This window comes from Elephantulus edwardii, unplaced genomic scaffold (assembly GCF_000299155.1).
Source record: "Elephantulus edwardii isolate Elephantulus edwardi_28Jun2011 unplaced genomic scaffold, EleEdw1.0 scaffold00094, whole genome shotgun sequence".
Classification (NCBI taxonomy): Eukaryota; Metazoa; Chordata; class Mammalia; order Macroscelidea; family Macroscelididae; genus Elephantulus; species Elephantulus edwardii.
In genome coordinates, this window is record NW_006399844.1 from 11,442,847 (window position 1) to 11,466,201 (window position 23,355).

At 41.5% G+C, this 23,355-nt stretch overlaps 1 pseudogene; it reads left to right on the forward strand.

Moving 5' to 3' along the window:
• Positions 1 to 1,873: 1,873 nt before the first annotated feature.
• LOC102852651 lies at positions 1,874 to 2,221 on the forward strand (annotated as a pseudogene).
• The last annotated feature ends 21,134 nt before the right edge of the window (positions 2,222 to 23,355 follow it).

Consider the following 23,355-nt stretch of genomic DNA (forward strand, 5'->3'; position numbering starts at 1 on the left):
CTGAAATCTTCAGAACACAAATATAAGGTTTCATTTGCTAAAGACTGAGGAGACTGAGGCACAGAAAAGTTATATACCAAACACTGACAGTCTATGAACACCACATAAAAAATGAATCACCGCTAGTCACAATGACTTCTTTAGAATGTTTATAAGTAAGTCAAAACGCACTAAACACCATTCTGTAACTTTTACTTCTAGATGTTGTCTGTTTTAAAAGCATAATATGCCATACCTGAAAACATCAGGATGTTAAAGATCACCTGATGAAGAATGTTCCGGCATCAAACTGATGTACTCAAAAATAGAATGCTTGTATATATTACACTATTTCTTGATAATTTAAAATTATTTTTTAATATGCTCTTCCAAGTAAACTTAAATAATTTCTTGAATCCTTAGTCATTAGTAATTGTTGTTGTTTGTTATTGTTGTAGTGTGCAGCTGAGCTGGAATCGACTCATAGCTGATGCTCCAGTAGCTTTCAGAGGCTTTAAGTTGCGTGGAAGGAGACTGTCCATCTTTCTCCTGTGGAGCAGCTGGTGATTTAAACCACCTGTCTTCAGGTCAGCAGTAGAATTCTTTGTCACCAGGCCACCAGAGTTCCCTAAGTATTTCTTACACTGTTAATTAGTTAACCCCAAAATAAGTGGAGTTCAAGGAGCTTAAAACTTAAAACACGGACATGTAATGAAGATACCTCACTGGTAACTAAGTGCCAGTGGAGTGTCTTCTCAAGTTGTCCAACAAATGGGTCCTTTACAGTCATGTGTAGCCTTTTTCTTTATTATTCATAGCAAATCAATCACGCTTAGGGCATTCCCTACTTTTCTGCCCCCCACTTTTGAGTCCCTTGCCGGAGCTGTGGAGGATGACACAAAGGGTAATAAAGGGGGGGAGTGGAGGAGGAGGAGGCGAAGGAGGAGGAGGAGAGCTGGGGAAGTGGCTGCTCCTGGGTGTAGTGAGATGTCTCCAGCCAGGGCCAAGCAGCAGCAGCAGCAGCAGCAACAGCAACAGCAGCAGCAGAGAAGGGTCTGTGTTGCTAAGAGGCTTTTGGTCTCTTTCTCTCCTCCTCTCACGGCCAAAGAGGAGGAGGGTGGAGGGGGCTCGGGAGGGAGGCGAGTGGAGGGGTGAGGGGGTAGGAGTCGTGGATGGGGGGGTGGGTTTCGAAGAAGAAGAAACTCCTTCTCCTTCTTTCTCAGGCTCAATCCCTCTCTCAGGGCTCCAGGCTGGAGGTTGGGGGAAGGAACTCAGCCGCCTCCTCCCCACCCCCCTCAATTCAAGGTTGAAGTGAGGTAAAATTAGTGTCCTGTCCCTTTAAAAATAGAAATAAAAGGTCCCCCCCCCCCCCACTGCCTCTCTCTTCATCATCAGCTGCTGCTGCTGCTGGGGTCTCTCTGCTTGTGGGGGAGCTGTAGGAGGATTTTAAAAAATATATTCTAGACATATTATCGGTAAAAATTTTCTCTCATTCTATGAGTCATCTTTTCACTTACTTGATGTGCCCTTTGAAGTAAAAAAGATTTTTGTTGTCATTGTTTCAAAAAACTCAACATGCCAGTCTTTCATTTTATCACTTGTGTTTTGGGTATCATACCTTACAAAGAATTGTCTGACACAAATCATAAAGGTGTATTAATGCTTTCTTCTAATGGTTTTATCATTTTAGCTTTTATGTTTAGTTCTGAAATTAACTTTGAGTCACCTTTTGTGCATAGTATGATTTAAGGGTTCAAATTTGCTCTTCTGCATATAAATATCCACTTGTCCTATCACCAACTAAAGTTTGCTGAAGAGACTATTCTTTCTCCCATTAAATTACCTTGGCCCTAGTTCCAGGCCCCAGACGCCACGCTCACTGTTCTCCACCACCATGCCGATGTTTGCGGTCAACACGAACGTGCCTCGCGCATCCGTGCCCGACGGGCTGCTCTCTGAGCTTACCCAGCAGCTGGCGCAGGCCACCGGCAAACCGTCCCAGTACATCGCAGCGCAAGTGGTCCCAGACCAGCTCATGGCTTTCGGTGCCTCAAGCGATCCTTGTGCGCTCTGCAGCCTGCACAGCACCAGCAAGATCGGCGGCGCGCAGAACCAGACCTACACCAAGCTGCTGTGCGGTCTGCTTTCCCTGCGGCTGCTCATCAGCCCCCACAGAGTCTACATCAACTACTATGACATGAATGCGGCCAACGTGGGATGGAACAACTCCACTTTCGCCTGAGGGCCACACTCGCCTGCCTTGGTCTGTAGTGGCCCTGCCCTTCAGATCCCAATTCAGCCCACTTTCCTGTCAGGAGAAATAAATGGTTTAGAGACAAAAAAAAAAAAGAAAAAAATTTACCTTGGCCCTTTGTTAAAAACCAGTTGACTTTATTTCTGGATATCTATCTTTAGGCTCTCTATGCTTTTTTTGCACTTTTAATTGAACTAAAGCTATTTAGGAGTTGTGCGGTTGAGTTGCTTGTGACTCATAGTGACCTTATTGTACAACAGCCCTGAAACCTGCTCTATCCTGTGCCAACTTTACTGTCTCTGACACACCTACCCTCATTACCCCAGTCACTGAATCAATCCATCTCACTGATGGTCTTCCTCTTTTTCTGTCCCTCCACCCTTCCAAGCATGATGTCCCTCTCCAAGGACTGTTCACTCCTTGCAACATGCCCAAAGTATATCAGACAAAGCCTCAGAATCCTTGCCTCTAAGGAGCAGCCTGGTTCTACCCTCTCTAGAATGAACCTTTTCCTGGCAGTCCATGGTATATTCAACACTCTTCTCCAGCAAGTTAAAAAAAAAAGCTCATTAAATTACCAAACAATTTTTCAAACTATCTACTATTTTTTGTGTGTGTTTAAGTATTTATTTTTTGTGCTTATATGAAATATTTTTATAATTTTGTTCATTATTATTATTAATTTTAATGAAAATTTACAGACTTTGGATTTCCATTCATTCATTGTTGCATTTTCTCCCTGCCCAACCCTCCCCCAGTTCACTCTTCTCTTTGAAAATTAAAGGAAAATTCTTTCATTATTATACAATCCCTCCTCCCAAGTCCACTCCCCTGTGCAGCCTTTCTTCTGGACTCCTGTCATGACAATAATATCTAATCATATATCCCTTTTAAACAGTTCTCTCCCTCATCTGTTTCAATGTAGTATACATAATTTATCCCATCTTTCTCAGTCTCCCCCCAACTCTGATGTCAGTCCCATTTTATAACAGTGCACTATGCAGTATATGTCCTTTTCTTACTGAGATATTTCATTCTGCATAATGTCCTCCAGGGCCACCCATTTTGAATAATATTCATTAGTTCCTTGTTTTTCAATGCAGCATAGTATTCCATTGTGTGAATATGCCACAGCTTCTCTATTTGCTTGTTGATGAGCACTTAGATTGTTTCTAACTTTTTGCTATTGTGAACAAAGACACAATAAACATCAGTGTTCATATATATCTGCTTGAGTGATGGTTATGGTTTCTTTGGGGTATGTTCCCAGTAGTGGAATTGCTGGATCAAATGGTATTTCTATTTGTAGCTTTTTGAGAAAGTGCCTTATTGCCTTCCATCGTGGTTGCACCAACAGTGAATAAGGGTTCCAGTTTCTCCACAACCTTGCCAGCAATTGTTGTTTCCTGTTCTGTTAAATTTTGCTATTCTTACTGGGATGAGATGATTATCTCATAGTTGTTTTGCAAACTAGGTACTATTGTTATCCTCTTTATGGTTATGAGAAACCTAGACTCAGACAGTGAGTAACTTTCTTTGAATCACATGTCTGATTACTTGAACTATACAACAGGTTTGCTCCAATAACTTTACATTAATTAGTTCAATTTATGGTTATAATAATCCAATAAAGTTGATTTTATTATTATCCCATGCAGAGTAATGAATCAGTTTTATGTGGTCTTTCTGGTAACACTTTTGTAACTCCCATCAAATGACTGAATGAGACTATGCAAATAATGCACATGGAATGATATGGCCTGCCAATGAACAGAAAGTTCATGGAACCCTTGTAGGTGATTGACCAGTTGTCTAACTCAGTAGGCTTACAAGAGCTAATCCTAGAGGCTGAGGAGGGGACTTTACTACCATCAAGGCCTTTAAGTGTTCAGGGGGCACTCAATTTAGCTAGCAGCATTATTCACAAAGACAGTATTCTATACCCTACTGAATGAGTAGCCACCAGAATCTTACGAGAGTGGCAATCTAAGGTGGAGTTATGGTTCTTTCCCTGTCAGAGTAAAGATGAGTGAAGAAAATCAAAGACACAGGGGAATAGTTAGTTAAAATGACTAGTGCACCGCATGAGCTCAGCCTGCACAACCCGAACAGCAGAGAGCTTGAGAAGGTCCAGTTACCACTCCAAGAGGGATCACAGTAGAAGGTACTGGATGGGGGTGGGGGTGAACAAAACTCAAAATAAAACTTTAAAAAATCAGGCTTACTGATCTGACAGAGATTGGTAGAACTCCCCCAACTATGGCCCTTAGACATCCTTCACTTGTGGAAACTAACTCAGTCCTAGATTAATAACTTTATTTTTTTCTTTTTTAATTTCAGTTTTTTTAAATTAATTTTAATGAACATATAGAGATTTTGGATTTCCATACATTCATTGTTGCATTTTTCTCCCTGCCCACCCCTCCCCCCAGTCTGTACTTCTCTTTGAAAAGTAAAAGAAAAATTATTCCATTGGTATAGAATCCTCCCTATCCCCACCCCCACCCCCTTACTCAGAGTACACTCCACTATGCAACCTTCATTCTGGACTCTTGTTATAACCATAATATCCAATCAAATATTGCTTTCAAATAGTTCTCTCCCTCATCTGTTTCAATGCAGTATACAAAATTTATCCAATTTTTTTCAGTCTCACCCAACCCCTGATATCAGTCCCGTTCTACAACAGGGACACCATGCAGCACCTGTCCTTTTGTGACTGAGATATTTCACTCCGCATATTGTCCTCCAGGGTCACCCATTTTGAGTTATATTTCATGAGTTCCTTGTTTTTCAATGCAGCGTAGTATTCCATTGTGTGAATATACCACAGCTTCTCTATCCATTCGTTTCTTGATGGGTGCTTAGGTTGTTTCCAACTCCTTGCTATTGTGAACAAAGCCACAATAAACATGGGTGTGCATATATCTGCTTGGAAGTTGGTTATGGTCCCTTTAGGGTATATTCCAAGTATTGGAATTGCTGGATCAAATGGTATCTCTATTTGCAACTTTTTGAGAGAGCACTCTTTCCACAGTGGTTGCACCATTGTACACTTCCACCAACAGTGAATAATGGTTCCAGTTTCTCCACAACCACACCAGCATTTGTTGCTTGCTGTTCTGTTAAATTTTGCAACTTTTTGAGAGAGCGTCATATAGCCTTCCACAGTGGTTGCACCATTTCACACTTCCACCAATGATGAATAAGGGTTCCAGTTTCTCTACAACCTCGCCAGAATTTATTGGTTGTTGCTCTGTTAAATTTTGCTATTCTTACTGGGGTGAGATGATAGCTCATAGTTGTTTTGATTTGCATCTGTCTTAGAGCTAGGGATTTTGAACATTTCTTCATGAATTTGTTGGCCATTTGGATAATTAGTTTATTAGTAGAAGGAACCATGTCATAAATAATAATATCAGGGAGGTAAGCATGCCTTAGAAGAAACAATCTGATATAAAAAGGACAGCATTTACCCATGGATAAATATCAGGAGGCAAGAAGGAATAGAACAGAAAGATAAACAAAAGTAAGATACACAGGGGGGAAAATAGGGAAAGTGGTGTTAGACTGTGGGAATTGTAATCAATGTCACAAAACAAAATGTGTATAATTTGTTGAATGGAAAATCAATTTGCTCTATGTATTTACAGTCAAACAAAAATATATTGTTAAAAAAAGAAAAAGTAGAACCAAGAGCAGAGTGCTATCTTTAGACCCAGAGTCCCTGTGCTGAGAACCAATTTTGTTAGAAGCCATTGAGTTGAGTACGACTCATAGCAAACTTATGAATAATGACCTGAAATCTTTCCTATCCTGTGCCATCCACACCATCTCTGAGACACTAGAATTCATTGTTGAAGTCACAGTGTCAATCTGTCTTGTTAGGAATCTTGCTCTCCTTCACTGACCATCTTTCCAAGCATGATGGTCCCTTCCAAGGAATACCCTCTCCTGGTTATACGTCTAAAGTATGAAAGCTGAAGTTTCATCATCCTTGCCTCTAGGAGCACTGTGGCCACACTGTCTCCAAAACATATCCATTTGTTCTATGACAGTCTATGGGCTATTCAGTACTCTTCTCCACAGCTACAACTCAAAGGCATCAGTTATTCTTCTGTCATCCTGATATATTTTGCAGCTCTTTGATGCATAGCAGATGATTGAGATGGCCATGACTTGAATCAAGCGCACCTTAGTCTTCAGATTAACATCATTGGTCTTCAGCATTTTAGACAGGTCCCTGACAGAACACTGGTAGTGGCTTGAGACATCAGCAAATAGGATCAACTAACAGACAACAACAAACCATGGCTAACATTGAGAGGAACAGGAATCCCAGAGCACCCAACCTTGCTTGTGGGGATACCTATACCTGGACCAAGAGGCTCACTGGAGCTCTCTGGGGTAAGAGAGCAGGCATGTGAAAGAGCACGACCTGTCAGATGAAGCTGAGTTGTTGGTTTAATGTTTTAAAGACTGCAATGCACTGACCATGCACCAGGTGAGGCCTCTTAATTGCATAATCAGGCCTTAACTTCACCTTTCAAATGCCTTAGTGAAAGTTGGATTTGTCTGGGGCAGATATTGGAGATGGGGGAAGAGATGCATTGAAACTTCACACCTAGAATCCTGAAGTTCACAATGAATGTCTAATGGTAGCCAAAAGACTCCAGATAGCATAGTTCAAAGCAGGGCCAAAGGAACAATTAGGACCTCATTGATGAGTTCTATTCAGGGGTTGTTGTTATGTGCCTTTGATTCATAACAGCCTTACATATTTTAGCTCTGAATCCTGTCCTGTCCTGAGCCAATCTCATCATCTCTGACAGATCTAATAACATTTTTCCAGTTACAGAGTCAATCCATCTCATCCTGGATCTTCTTCTTCTGAGCTGTCTGTCCCTCCACCCTTCCAAACATGATGTCCCTTTTCAAGAACCAGTCCTTTCTGGCCATGTGCCCAAAATATCTGAGACAGAGCTTCAAAACCCTTGCCACCAGGGCACAGCTTGGTTTCACCTTCTCTAAACTGATTTGTTTGTTCTCCTTGCAGTCTACGGTATGTTCAACACTCTCCTCCAGCACCACAACTCAAAGGCATCAATTCTACTTCTATCATTCTTAGTAATTGTCCAGCTCTCAGATGCATAGAAAGTAATTGTGAAGACCATGTTCTGGATCAGGCACACCTTAGTTCCAGACCTGACCTTGTTACTCTTCAGTACTCTAGAGAGGTACCTAACAGCAGACTCTCCCAGTGCAATTCATCTTTTGATTTCCTGGTGTCAAGAATGTTGATTGTGGGCAAGCTCTGGTGGCCTAGTGGCAAGAAGGTGTACTACAATCCCAGAGGTGCACAGTTCAAATCCACCAGATGTTCTACTGGAGAAGGAGAAACAATCTCCTCCTGTACCAGTCAGATCTGATTTGATGGTACACACACCCCCACACAAAATAATAAAATAAAATAAAATAAAATAAAATAAAAAAGGAATGTTGATTGTGGAACTGAGCAAGCTGAAGCTGTTAACAATTTCCATCTCTTCTCCATCTATCATGAAGCTTCCAATTGACCCAGTGGTGAGAATCTTCATTTTCTTCATGTTTTGTTTTTTTTTTAAATTTTGTGTACGTGTACCGTCAAATCAGATCTGACTGGTACAGGAGGATATTGCGCCTCCTTCTCCGGCAGAGCGTCTGGTGGATTCGAACCGTGTTCCTCTGGGATTGCAGTGCAGCTTCTTGCCACTAGGCCACCAGAGCTCCCCTCATTTTCTTCATGTTAAGCATCAATCCACATTGATGACTACAGTCCCCGACCTTGTACAATGAACACCTCAGGCCCTCCTCATTTCAGCAAGCAAAGTTGTGTCATCTGCACAGTGTTATAGCTCTGATTTCCACACTTGGGTGTTGGTTGGCACATCCATGTTCCAGACCTAATGGAAGAGTCTGTGATGACTTTTGAGCACTAGAGGAAAAGAAAGACTGATAACATATACACAGGAGCTGAGGGTGAGCTGCATGCCTGCTGCGCTGCTGCTCTCACCTTCTCTCAGGATCTGTTGATGTTCTGCTACCTCCTTTCCATCTCCACCATCTTTCCCGGCTCCGTGTCTAAAGCTCTACTCACCCTCCTTGGCTTCTCACTCCACCATTAATTTCTTATTCTTGTGGTAGATTTGTTATGACTAATGAACCAATATCGACCCATTATTATCTAGGAGTAAGGAGTTGTACTGCAAACCCAAAGGCACACAGTTTAAATCCATCAGCCGCTCTGAGGGGAAAAGATTAGCAACCTCCTTCTGTGTAATTCACAGCCTTTGAAAATCCATTGGATGATCAGCTATGAGTCAGTTCCAGCTCGATCGCACACAGCAACATCGTTTACATTATCATCTACTCTTTGTGTTGTACATCTCGTGAGTTTGGACAAATGCTGTTTTTAGGCGCTGTATGACTCATGGTGACCCTGTGAACAACAAACCTCAACCCTGTCCTGTCCTGTGCCATTGTCACAGTCTCTGACACACTTGAGCCCATTGTTGCAGTCACTGTGTCAATCCAACTGACTGGGGAGGAGGGGGTGTCTTCCTTTTCTTTCCCTGTCTCTCTACCTTCCCAAGTATGATATCCCTCCCCAGTGAATAGCCTTTCCTAACAACATGCCCAAAGTGTATGAGACAAAGTTGACAAGTGCATGTTGTCAGTATGTCCACCATTTTTGTATCATGTGGAATGACTAGCATCCACTGTCCTCTGGTCCACCCTCTCATCCTTCCTCCCTTCCACTCTAGAAACCCTTACAACCACAGCTATTTTCATTGTCCTCTATATTTTTGCCTTGTCCCTGGATTATGAAAAAAGTTAAGGTACTTGGCTTCTGAGTAGTTGGAATTTGAGTCTCATGGATCAAAGACTTGGGCATCTATTTCCAAAATAGCAGCTTCTGAACACCCTGTGGAGTCCAGTACTACTCTGAAGCACATGAAGTTGCTGTGAGTGCAAATCAACGTGAGAGCAACCTGCAGTCTCACTCTGGAAGCCATTCTCTTCATTTACTACAAGATACCATTGTACAAATTGTTTGTTTTTATGCTTGGCTCCACAATCAACACTCTTGGTACCAGCAGGCAGGAAAGAAAAAGACAAGCTGCATTGGGAAAGTCTGCTATCAGGGATATCTCTAGCGTTCTGAAGAACATCAATAAGATGTCAGTCTGGAGAATAAGGTGTGCCTGATCCAGGTCATAGCCTTTGCAATTGCTTGCTATGCGTCAGAAAACTAGACAATGACTAGGGATGATAGAAGGAGAATTTATGCCTTTGAGCTGTGGTGCTGGAGAAGGGTGTTGAATATACCATGAACTGCTAGGAGAACAACAGGTTTGTCCTGGAGAGGGTGAAATCAGGCTGCTTCTTAGAGGCAAGGATTCTGAAACTCCGTCTGACATACTTTGGGCATGTTGCAAGGAGGAACCAATCGTTGGAGAGGGAGAAGGGACAGCACAAGAGAGAAGACCCTCAATGATATGGATTGATTCAGTAAATTGGGTAATGGGTTAGGTGCATCAGAGACAATAAGTTTAGCTCAGGATAGAGCAGGGTTCAGTGCTGTTGTACATAGGGTCGCTATGAGTCACAAGTGACTTGACGGCACATAACAACAACAACAGCAGCAGCAGTAAACTATGACTACACTTTCCTTCCTCCACAACTTTTTGTTTTGCCTACAGTTAGTAGTATGTTTGCTTGGTTTTCATTGTCAAGTACTCTCCTGGCTCTAGATTAATTTTAAAATTCCTTTCAAATGTTCAGACACACAAGTTAGCTTATCAGATTTGCCTTTTCAAATAATATTTTCCTTTCATTATCCTTACCACCAGTTTGCCCTCTCTGTCTCTTTTTAGGATCTACCCTTCATCATCTTCCTGGGAAGTCCCTTTTTGCTCTATTATGTTGAATCCCCTGTTTTCTGTATCCATGCCACTTCCCTACCTCCCCCCCTTTATCCACAAGATGAATTGACGCAATGACTGTAACAATGGGCTTGATTGAGTATTGCAAAGATGTGAAGATGTTGTAAGCTAGGGTAATGTTCATAGGGTTGCTGTGAGTCTTAGTCAATTGCATGGCACCTAATAGAATAACAACAATATATTTTAGTAGCTTCCTGAGAAGGGTGCATTAAAAGTAGGTTGGCTTGTTTTTTGTTTTGTTTTGTTTTTTTAACATTTTGCCTTCCTGATGAATTGACCTCCCTTTATTACAGTCCAACTCCCTACAGTCCAAGAACAGATTTATAGCTGATCCTCCAGCAGGTTTTGAGGCTGTAAATTATGCAGGAGGAAACTGCCCACCTTTCTTCCTCAGAGTGATTTTGAACCACCAGAGAGGCCTGTGGATTAGCAACCCTACTCCATATAGACTGTGCCACCAGAGCCCCCTGTTGTTATGTGCCATCGAGTTGCCTGTGACTCATAGTGACCCTATGTACAGCAGCTCTGAAGCCTGCCCTGTCTGAGCCAGTTTCATTGATTCTGACACACCAACTTACAATGCCCCAGTTATTGTATTAATCCATGTCATCTGAGGTCTTCTCCTACACTGTCCCTTCTCTCTTCTGAGCATGATACTCTTCTCCAAGGACTAGTCGGTCCCTCCCTGGTCACATGCCCAAAGTATGTGAGGTGGAGCTTTAATATCCTAGCTGAAACTGAGGAGGACCTGAAGCGCTTGCTGCAGAAGGTTAAGGACTGCAGTCTTCAATATGGATTAAAGCTCAACATCAAGAAAACAAAGATTCTGGGCCAATTGGCAGCATCAGTATGGATGGTGAAGAGATTGAAATAGTTAACAGTTTTAGTTTACTTGGTTCCACAGTCAACACTCTTGGTAACCGCAGTCAGGAAATCAGGAGATGAATTGCATTGGGAAAGTCAGCTGTGAGAGACCTCTCAAGAGTACTGAAGAGCAACAGTGTCAGGCTAGAGACTAAGGTGCGCCTGATCCAGGCTATAGTTTTTGCAATTATGTGCTATGCTTTGGAGAGGTGGACAGTGAATAGGGATGATAGAAAGAGAATTGATGCCTTTGAGCTGTGGTGCTGGAGAAGAGTGTTGAATATACCATGGACTGCTAGAAAAACAAACAGGTTTGTCCTGGAGAAGGTGAAGCTGGAATGGTCCTTGGAGTCAAGGATTCTGAAGCTTCGTCTGACATGCTTTGGGCATGTTGCAAGGAGGGACTGGTCTTTGGAGAGGGACATCATGTTTAGGAAAGTGGAGGGACGGTGCAGGTGAGGAAGACCCTTGATGCGATGGATTGATTCTGTGAGTGGAGTGGTGGAAATGAGTATGTTTGAGATGACAAGGTTGGCACAGGATAGAATGGCGTTTAGGGCTCTTGTACATAGAGTCGCTATGAGTTGCAAGCGACTCGATGGCACATAACAGCAACAACAATGAGAAATTTGGTTTCACCCTCTCCAAGACAGACATATTTGTTTTCTTGGTGGTTCATGGTATATTCAAGACTATTCTCCAGCACCATTTGAAGGCATCGATTTGTCTTCTACCATCCTTAGTCATTGCCCAGCTCTCTGACGCATAGTAATTAATTGCAAAGACCATGGCCGCGTGCACCTTAGTCTTAGTGTTGATTGTGGAGCCCAGCAAGCTGTAATTGTTAACAACCTCAATCTCTTCTCCAGCTATCATGATGTTGCCAATTGGACCAGTAATGAAAATCTTTGTCTTCTTGATGTTGAGCTTCAATCAATACATGCCTAATAATACTTTTTTAATTCAATCTTCATACTTGATGGCTAGTTTGATTGAATATCAAATTCAGCTAGAAATTCTTTCCCTTCAAATTTGGTAAACATTGTTCCATTACTTTTCAGTTTTTTCAGTTTCATTGTGATGTTTGGAAGGTAACATAAGAGTAAACACTATATGAATGAAACAATGTGTATAGATAAAACACACTACAAATAAAAGAAACACAACTATATGCAAACCAATAAAAACAAAAATATTTTTAAAAGAAAAGTAAAACACAAGGTATCATAATTCTTGAGAATAGAAGAGGGCAGATACCTTGAAAGATATATTACTGAGTTATTTGTCTAGCTTAAGGTGAAGGAGGAGTTACTGGATGGGAAGAATAGAGGAATGGTATAAACAGATTAACATTTTAGCACTCATCTCTTAGCCATTAGAGAATTAAAGACCAAGGAAGTCACTTTAAACACAGGTGCAGCTGGTGCAAGTGACGGTATTTTTTTTTTCAGGGACTGATTTTTTTTATTATTAATTTTAGTAAAAGTTTACAGCTACTCCCCTCCAGTTCATTCTTCTCTTTGAAAAGTAAAAGAATAATTCTTTCATTATTATACAATCCCTCCACTCAAGTTCACTTCACTATGCAGCCTTCATTCTAGATCATGTCATGACAATAATACCTAATATTTATCTCTTTTAAACAGTTTTCCCCCTCATCTGTTTCAATGCAGTATACATAGTTTATCCCTTCTTTCTCATTCTCCCCTCAACCCCGATGTTAGTCCCGCTTTACAACAGTGGAACTATGCAGTATTTGTCATTTTGTGACTGAGATGTTTCACTCAGCATAATGTCCTCCAGGGTCACCCATTTTGTATAATATTTCATGTGTTCCTTGTTTTTCAGTGCAGCATGGTATTCCATTGTGTGAATATACCATAACATTTCTAACCATTTGCTTGTTGATGGGCACTTGGGTTGTTTCCAACTCTTTGCTATTGTGAACAAAGCCGCGATAAACACGGGTGTGCATAAGCTATGGTATTTTCAGTTGCTTCACAGACATGCCAAAATGAAGGAATAAAAAAGACTGAAGAATGGATGCTTTTGAATTGTGGTGTTGGCAAAGAGGATTGAATGTAATATTGACTGCCAAATGAACAAACAAATCTCTCTTGAAGAAAGTGCAATCAGACCATTTTCTAAGAGGCAAAGTCGGTGAAACTTCATCGCCCATATTTTGGGTGTATTGTTAGAAGGGGCCAGTTCTTGGAAAACGGTGGGGGGAGTAGAAGATCGGAGAAAGAAAGGAAGACCCTCAGTGAGATGAGTTGACACACTGACTGTAACAACCAGCTTGAACATGATGGAGGTTTTGGGGATGATGCATGATAGGGCGAGGTTTCCATCCTTGTATGCAGGTTTGCTACGAATGGTAGTCATCTTGATAGTACCTAACAAGAACAGCCTGTGGAAAATAGTTATGAGACCACCATTTGGTTCCCAGACTAGATATGATAGTGACTTAGACCAGAAGGGGATGGCAGAGATGGAAAGGAAGAGATGGGTGTGAACACCATTCACAAGTCAGTGATTATTTGAATATCCTTGGAGGCAAGGAGATGTGAACTCAGGATGACTGCTAGGTTGTTGATTTAGACAGTGTCTTGATAACAGTGCTATGCACAGTGGGGAAATCCTGGAAAGGGTAAAGGCCTGGGAGGAAAGATCTTGGTCAGTTTTGAACTATTTGAATCCAAAAATATTCCTCTACATATTGTCTCTTCTTAGGTTGCAGGTCACCGCATGATCTGTTTCTAGATTCCTCACATCTGGTTTCCACTCCTACTTCTCCAATTTCCCAATTTAGCAAAATCGTAACTGCAGGTTCTCTGAGCCAGTTCAACCAGTTCTAAGAACTGGTTCATTCCATACACTACTGTGTGACAAATAGTCACTAGAAATATACATCAAAAGAAGATATAAAGTAAAATGAAGCATGCCAGGGTTTCTGTATAGAATACATATTGTATAGAATACAATAGCACATCTTCTTGGATTGCAAAATTGACAGACCTGACACTTTATTTAAGAAAACCCAAAACACATCACCTTAAAGAAATCAAGAAATGAAATTTTTTAGGGTGTTCTAGTTTGTTATTTACGAATATCCCAAACTCCCCGAATGTTGAACGCATATCCCAAGTAATAAAATTTTAAAGTTATTTCAAATGGCACTTGACATTAAAACAAATAGAGATAGGTTTTGAAAGTAAGAATGTAAAGTTCACATGAATTTTTAAGATTCAATATATGTCAAAGCTGCTTGTTGCAGCTGCCCCCAGGCTAACTGCTCAGTCCTCTCCTCCTCTCCCTTTAACCCCTAATGTTCCCACCTTCATTTACTGCTGGGTGGAACCGCTTAGATACTGTAAACTATGGGGTTAAAGAAGGAAATGTTGGGATAGCTGTTGAGGAGGGCAAGTAAATACGGAGGGCAGTTCTGGTTTGAGACAGGGTTTTCAAATTATTCATTGGCCTTGAGTCGGAACACATTGACCTTCTGGTAGGTTTTCAAGAGCTGTTAATTGCTTGGGAGCAGATAGTCCACATTTCTCCCACAGAGGGTCTGGGGGATTCAAACTGCCAGAGGTGAGAGCCACATCTGGGTTAGCAGCATAGATTCCTACGGACTCCCTCTGGGATAGTGCAGCAGTAGAAACTGGGGGCATCTCAGCTCTGTGGGATTCTCTGCCTTTTTTTTTTTTAAGCAATGTCCTGATGTTCTGTGTTGAGAGCTGAGACAGAAAGAACCCTCACGCTAGTTACTTGGTGCCTGGGATTAGCAATGCCAACGAGTGGGAAGTCAAAGTGGTGAGAAGGTTCGTTCAAAGCAGGCTGGAGTAGGGAGTAGGGGGCAACTTTTAACTCAGAGAAATTCTTTACTATCCCTGGAATGTCAGATAATACATCAGAGTCAGGCTTTTCTGATTTTATTTTTAGGAGGCTGGTCTCTTTCCAAGGGATCTTTCTCCCACACTGTGTAGATGATTTCCTGTTCTTCTCATAAAACCCACATGGCTTACACTCTTATTTATCAGTTGACAGAACTTGCTCCCATTGAGAATCGCTTCTGTGTTCTAGTCCAGTAAGAGGTGTGGCAAGTGAGGGCAACGTAGAGACAAGAGAAACACTTTCCACAGTGCCAAGTGGAGTGGTATTCTTGTCTGCAGAGGAAGCACCTCTGACCTCCACAGTTGCTGCTTTCCTGAAAAGTGCACAAATCGATACTTGCTGAATAGAAGTCTGGCTTTGAAACGGAAGTATCCTAAATTATAAATGTCACTTCAAAGGCAATTTATTTGACTTGATTGATCTTCAGTTGTCAGCTGGCTCTTACCTTTCTACCTTGAAATTTCTCTACATTTCAGCCTTTCTATAAAATGAAAGAAGCAAATTAGCATTGAGGAAGAAACCCCAATGCAAATCAAAAGAACCAGATTCTTGTTCTGATAGTGTTACAAACTGGCTGGATAAGCCACGAGGCTACTTTAGGTCTTTGTTTTCTGCAAAATGAAATGACGAGGCTGGACAATGTTTAAGGTGTTGTAATCAGGATTCACCATCACAAGTGGAAAAAACACGTAGGCAGCCTCAGTCAGATGGGACCCAGAGACACTTCTGGAAGAACCATCATGATGGTTGCCCAACGAGAACAATAAGTCCTGAACTGGACTTCGTGTTGGTGGGTGATGGTGGTACTGGAAAAACAGTTTGTGAAACATCCTCTGACTGGTGAATTTGAGAACTATATAGCCACCTTGAATGAGGAGGTCTATCCTCTTGTGTTCCACACAACAGAGGATTGACTAAATTCAGCATATGGGATATTGCTGGCCAGGAGAAACTTAGGGGACTGAGGGATGGCTGTTATTTCTAGTATGCCATTATAATGTGTTGGGGTTTTCTTCCTCCATTATAATCTTGCTATAACGTCAAGAGTTACCTACAAGAATGTACCTAAGTGGCATAGGGATCTGGTTCAAGTGTGTGAAAACATGCCCATTGTGTTGTATGGCAACAAGGTGGACATTAAGGACAGGAAAGTTAAGGTAAAATTAATTGTTTTCCACCAAAAGAAGAATGTTCAGTACTATGATATTTCTGCCAAAAGTAGTAACAACTTCAAACAACAAATGCTGCCAAGATTGTGGAGAAACTGGAGCCCTTATTCATTGCTGGTGGCAGTGTAAAATGGTGCAACCCCTATGCAAGGCGGTATGGCGCTTTCTCAAAAAGTTGGAAATAGGGGAGCTCTGGTGGCCTAGTGGCAAGGACCTGCAACTACAATCCCAGAGGCACACGGTTCGAATCCACCAGATGCTCTGCTGGGGAAGGAGGGACAATTTCCTCCTGTACCAGTCAGATCTGATTTGACGGTACACTCACACAAAAATAATAAAAATTTTTTAAAAAGTTGGAAATAGAAATACCATTTGACCCAGCAATTCCACTACTGGAAATATACCCTAAAGAAACCATAACTGCCACCCAAGCAGATATATGCATGCCCATGTTTACTGCGGCTTTGTTTGCAATAGCAAAGAGCTGTAAACAATCCAAATGAATAGGTAGAGAAGCTGTGGTATATTCACACAATGGAATACTACACTGCATTGATAAACAAGGAATGCATGAATTATTATACAGAATGGGTGACCCTGGAGGACATTATGCTGAGCAAAGTATCTTGGTCACAGATGGACAAATGCTACATAACGCCACTGTTGTTTTTGCTGTTGTTGTTGTTCTGTTTTGTTTTTGTTTTTTTTTTCTTTTTTTTTTTTTTATAATGCCACTGTTGTAAAGCGGGACTAACGTTGGGGTTGGGGAGAGACTGAGCAAAGAGGGGATAAATAATGTATACTGCATTGAAACAGGTGAGGGACAGAACTGTTTAAAAGGGATATATGATTAGATATTATTGTCATGACAGGCGTCCAGAATGAAGACAGCACAGTGGAGTGGACTTGGGGGGAGGGATGGCATAACAATGAAAGAAGTTTTCTTTTACTTTTCAAAGAGAAGAGCTACTTGGGGGGGAGGGGAGGGGTTGGCAGGGAGAAAATTGCAACAATGAATGAATGGAAATCCACAGTCTCTGTAAACTTTCTTTAAAATTAATAATTTTTTTTTTAAAGTAATGACAACTTTGAAAAGCCTTTCCTTTTGCTTGCTGGAAAGCTAATTGGAGACCCTAACTTGGAGTCTGTTAGCATGCCTGCTCTTGTCCTGCCAGAAGTTGTCCTGGGATTTAGAGATTGTGCAGACAGCTGTTCTCCTGGACAAGGAGGATGATCTGTGAGAGGATGAAGCATCAGAGGTCTAGTTTTTTGTTGGTTTGGTGTTTTTTTGTTTTGTTTTGTTTTGTTTTTTTGGTGTGCCCAAGTTTATTGAAATTATTACAGCACAGCAGACAGACTCAAACGGCTCCACGTGGTGTTTTGAAATTCATCCCAACTGTGGGTTGAGTGACCTGCAGGTTGGACAGACCGCCAAAGTCCAAGAGTTTCAGCACTTCCTTAGTATCAGGATCTACTTCAATGATCTCCTAATCCAGGGCTGAAACCTCTGATACATAATTATCTCTCCTTTCTCTTTCCTTCTCCTGCATCTTAATGGAGATGCCTTTCACAGGCCCTCTCTGAATCCACTTCATCAGATGTGTGACATAGCCTGCTGGAAATAATGGTGATTCCTCACACACGCGCTTGTTGGTGTGGAAGTCATTACCCAGGCGCATGTAGTATTACTCAATGATGAGTTTTGGTGCAAACGTGGCCCATGTTGGTGGGTCCTTGGTGAAAGAGGAAATACCAGAGGTCTAGTTTTAGAGGCAACTATCCTGTGACATCAATGGTGCTGCGTGTTTGCCACTTTCTGATCTAGCTAAGTAGAACATGTGCTAATCTTTGGGATGCTGAAGGAGATGAATGGACTTCAGAGTGAGTGTGGCCATTGAAAAATCTTTCCATTTTTGAACCTACTTATTTAGCTGTTTTGGAAGGCTGTTGTTTCCTTCTTGAGTTTCAATTATAAGACTGCTACAGTTGGCCGGCTGGTGGAAGTGCCCCATGAGCAGCCTGAGTGTATGCTTCTGGCCATTTTGAAAATTATCTTCAGCAGAATTTTACTTGCAAAGGAAGACGAAAGATGGCCCACCTGAGCGTTGCGAGGGAGCTTGCCGCCTCACAGCCTATCTTCAGGCAACCTTGGTTTGAGTCCTTGTTCTACTGCCTTTATTACTTTTTCAACCTTGAGCGTGTTGTTCACCACTCTGGAAGCCCCTTCTCATTTATAGAATGTGGTGGTGGTGTTGATTGCCGTCGAGTCGAGCACCCTAAGAACATAAAAGCTTGAAGTGTTTCTAAAACTCATCATTTATCAGAGTTCATAGAGTTTCCATAGGCATTTAGGAAATGGATACCACTTCTAATAGCTGGTTGAGTTACAATCAGACCACTTAAATGAGGGGAAGGGGCCAATGATGGTGGCGCTAGAGACAGAAGTGCTGGCCCTGGCCACAGTCACTGGTAGGATGCAAGATCTGGAATTTAGAAAAGTTTTTTTTTGGGGGGGGAGAACAGTCTGGCTCCTGGGGAGAGCCTCCTGATGTGTGTGAGGAAGTTTATTGAAGCCACTTTCCTCCATCTCTTCCTCCAGTACACCTGTGGGTAACACCTCTAAAGGCCTTTTCTTTGTAATTCCCAAGTTTGTTCTCTCTAGGTTTGCTCCCTTTCCTATAAGTAACCTGAACACTGAGTCTTGTTCCAGAGCCTGAGCCCGGAGCCTGGTTCCAGAGACAAAAATGTAATGGGGAGGCGAAGGTGAATGAAGCCTCAAGGTTCAGCCAGCTGCTCCTACTGGACTCGCCCATGCAAAAACCTTGCAGTCCAGAGGGCGGAAAATGTCAGGAAAATATCTTCTAACTGAACAAGAAGGCATGCAGGTTCAACTCAAAACTACCAGTAAAGTGTTAAAGTGGGCTCCCCTTCCCCTTCATCTCAATGTCCCTGTTCAGCATGAAGCAGCCAGAGAGTCTGAGCCCCCTTCCCAAATGGGATAACCACAAAATGAAAAAGACGATCTCTTTGTAAAAAACAACAACAACAACCCACCAAAAAATCCACCATTGGACTATGCCCACCATCACCCTTTTCCGGTCCCTGCAGGACCTTTCTCAGATCCTTTATCCACTCCCTCCACCCACCAAATTGTGCAACCCTGTGATTTCATCTTTACCTATCCTCACCCTTCTATTCCCACCATTTGGATCTACATACAGGCTTTTTACCATTAAAAAAATAAGAAAGACTGCCACAGTCAAATCACAATATTCCATGGTAAAATCTTATTTGTTACTGCCATTCCTTTTCATTTAGAACCAGAATAAAGTTGTATTTCAAATATCTTTTAAAAAATCTAAAAAAGAAAAAAAAACAAAAAAAAAACACATGGGCAAATAAAAGAAAACAAATTTTGTCTCCTATAATAACTAAATGGTCCAGGGAGGCTCTGGCTTCAGGCAAAGCTCCATCCAGATATTCACTTAATGTTGGAAATCATTCTTCATCCCTTGAGTCCTTTTACCCTCCTCAGTATTAGCTTTACATTAAGGAAAGTTCTCTTAGATTTTACTACCTGAGCAGGGTCAGCGCACATAGAGTGCATCTTAGCCAAAAGTTAAAGCAGAAATCCCAGCACTGGGGATCTCAGGCTCTGCTCATGTCATAAGCTCAGGCTTGCAAAGAAGAACAAGTTCTCATTGGCTAGACCTGTGTTCCCTGCCCATAGGGGACAAGGAGAGAGAGTTTCCAGAGAGTCTTTCCTATAGTGCTGCTGCTGTTGTTAAGTATCATCCAGTAGATTATACTGTCAGTCTGGAGACTAAGGTGTGCCTCATCCAGGCCATGATCCTCACAATTATGTGTTATGCATCAAAAAGCTGGGCAATGACTAGGGATGATAGAAGGAGAATTAATGCTTTTGAGCTGTGGTGCTGGAGAAGAGTACTGAATTACCATGGACTGCTAGTTAAGAACAAACAGGTTCATCTTGGAGAGGATGAAACCAGGCTGGTCCTTGGAGGCAAGGATTCTGAGACTTTTTTTTACATACTTTGGGGACATTATGCTTGGGAGGGTGGAAGGACAGTGCAGGAGAGGAAGACCCTCAATGAGATGGATTGACTCAGTGACTGGAGTAATAGGGGTGTGTCAAAGATAATATGATTAGCTCAGGATAGAGCAGGGATTGCATACTCTATGTTTTACGGAGGGCTGCTATGGGTCGCAGTCAACTTGACAGCACATAACAACAACAGTAGACTATCACTCATAGTAACCCTTTAAGCAACAGGTCTGGATCTAGCCCTATCCTGCTCCAACCTCATCATCTCTGATACGCTCAAAACCACTGTTGCAGTCAGTGTCATTCCATTTTACTGAAGGTCTTCCTCTCTCTCTCCCCTCCATCTTGACCAGCATGAATTTTTAAATTGCTGGCCAGGCAAAAACAGTAGATGTCTGCCACAGGTGATATGACAGAAAGAAATACAGATTTGAGTCTAGCTCCTACCACTAGCTAACTAGGTAAATAAGCAAAAAAGAAAATAGTTGTCAGCAAGTTTGTTCTGACTCACGGTGACCTTGTCTGTTTCAGAGTAGAAACACAGTAAGATTTTCAGTGGTTTTAACTTTTCTGATGAAGATTGCTAAACTATTTTTCAAGCTGTCAAAGAGGGTTCTTGAACAACCAACCTCTTGGTCAGCAAGTCAAGTGCATTAACTGTTTACACTATCTGGGAAACCAAACTCATAGTCTTCAAAGTCAACTCTGATTCATAACAACATGTCATGTAAACCTTAATGGAAAGAGACTGTCCATCTTGTGACTGGTGGATTAGAACTGCTGACTTTTCAGTTAGTAATAGAACATGCAATACACTATTCCACCATAGCTCCTTATGTGAGATCCCTGTAAAGCAGAACACCATTGGAACAGAGCAAATGGACTAAAAGTAACCACACTCAAGAGGCTGGTAGTTTTTTAAAATAGCAATTTATTCATTAACAGTAAAGATAAAGTCCAAGATCATAAATATCATTGATCCTCATCAAGGAAAGGCTTTTCTCTGTCAATTTGTCAGAAGACAATTTGATCAGCAAGTAGCTCATGAGGGCATAGAAGTCAGTTTTGAGGAGTACTTCATTGCCCAGGTTGAGCCTGCACCATCCTGTAACTGAACTCAATTGTACAAAATATCACGTCTGCCAGTTTCTTTATTTTTTAGTTTCCCTTTTCTAGGATCCCAACTCTCTCTCTCTCTCTTTGATATTATCCTTGTCTGATTCATACACCACAAGGAGATTTCCATTTTCTCAATTATAACCACAAACCATTTCCATCTTCTGGAAATTTCTGGGTCGTGGGGACAGGAATTGAATATGATCAAAACTCAGTTGTACATTTACGTCTTGGCCTCAGTAATGGCTAATCTCACCTTTCCTTTATGGATTTCACTCAATGTGTAGAAAGAGCCATATTTCCCAAAATATGTCATCAAGTATTACTAAAAAGGGCATTCACTTGGACAATGAGTTTATGACAGAGGTAAACGAAAGGGAATAGATAATATTGCTCTTCTTACACTTCCGTAGAACAGATTCTTCACATGAATTTGTCATATTTTTTTTCTTTTTTTTTAACTTGAGACAGATAACATTCTCGTTTATCAAGGCATTTAGTAAAGATGGCAAATAGAAATTGAAAGATTAACTTCTATGAAGGACAAACTCTGACAAAATTTTATTTTGTCACGCTAACTCAATTTCCTTTATCTTTTTCCTGGTGTGTGTTTTGTTGTTGTTGTTTTGGGATGTGTTTGTGTGTGTATTTTTTTTTTTTAGGTTTGCTTACAAAGTTTGTATACATTGTGTTTCACACTACTCCTCATTCATACAGTCATTCTCGTGCATTTTATTTTATAAAATTAATCACCATTGGACCTTGCCTATCATTACCCTATCTTTTCACCATTTCCTTCCCTCCCTCCACCCACCTAACTGTGCAACCCTGTGGTTTTGCCCCTCCCTCCTCCATCCCTCCACTCCCACCCCTTCTCCCCTTGGGTTCTTATACATATTTTACTAGATAATCCTCTTACCTTTACTTTTACAGTTTTGGTCTTACACATTTAAACCCGCTCTTTTCTTTTGCCTGCTTAACTACTCCCAACAGTTTCTTTTCAGTCTATCCTTTCGTCCCCTTTGTGCCTCATTTTTCTCTCTCCCATGACTGGAATATCCCGTAATCCCCATGTTCTCTTTCTTTTCCCTCTATGTCTCCATTATTTCTTTTCCTATCATCTCTGCGTTCTCTCCTGCTCTTTGTTTTCTCATTTGGGTATTTATTTATTAAGCCTCCCTCACTTCTTTTCTCCCTCTCCATGATATTCCTTAAGTCTCTTTTTCTCTGCTTCTCTCTATCTCAGTTTATATCTCTGATTCTGACTTTTCTTTGTCTTGCTACCAGTTTCTGCCTCTCCATTACAGCCTCTGTTTTTGTACTTTCCCTGGAACCGTTTGTCTCCTTTGTCTCTGCCTGTCTCCAACTCCACATCGTGTCTGCTTTTCTCTGTCAGTGAATCTCTCCATTGACAAAGGTTTCTGCCTTCTGTTCTTCTGCTTCCCAGTTCCTCTGACTAATCGCACCTCTTCTGTTTCTATCCATCTCTTCTCTGGCTCTGGTAATCTATCTGTCACTATTACCTTTGTCTTTTTGAGCCTTACTGCTCCTTCTTGTCATTGTCTCTTATTACTGCACTGTCTAGACTGTCTGTGCCTTCCACTCCTGGGGGCTGCTTCCTGTCAGTCTTTCTTTTTTTTTTTTCTTCTCTGTTTATGATCATTTTACCAATTCTGTGATTCTAGTTCTCCGAATCTATGATCGTATTTTTTTAGTACTTCATCCCAGGATTCTCTCCCTCTCGGCCTCTGTCCTGTTTCCTCAATGCAATTAATTCTTCCTTTCCCCCACACCCCCAATCTGTATATGTCTGTTTCTGTCTTTCAATTTATCTTTCTCTACCTCAGCTCTTTGGAAGGATGTGTGTGTGTGTGTGTGTGTGTGTGTGTGTGTGTGTGTGTGTGTGTGAATCTTCCTGTCTCTTGTTTTGTGTGTCTTTTCTTTGGAGGATTGAAGGTTATCTCTTTTATCCATTATTTTGTAGAATAGTAACTTTCATCTGCTCTATATTTCTTATAACCTGGT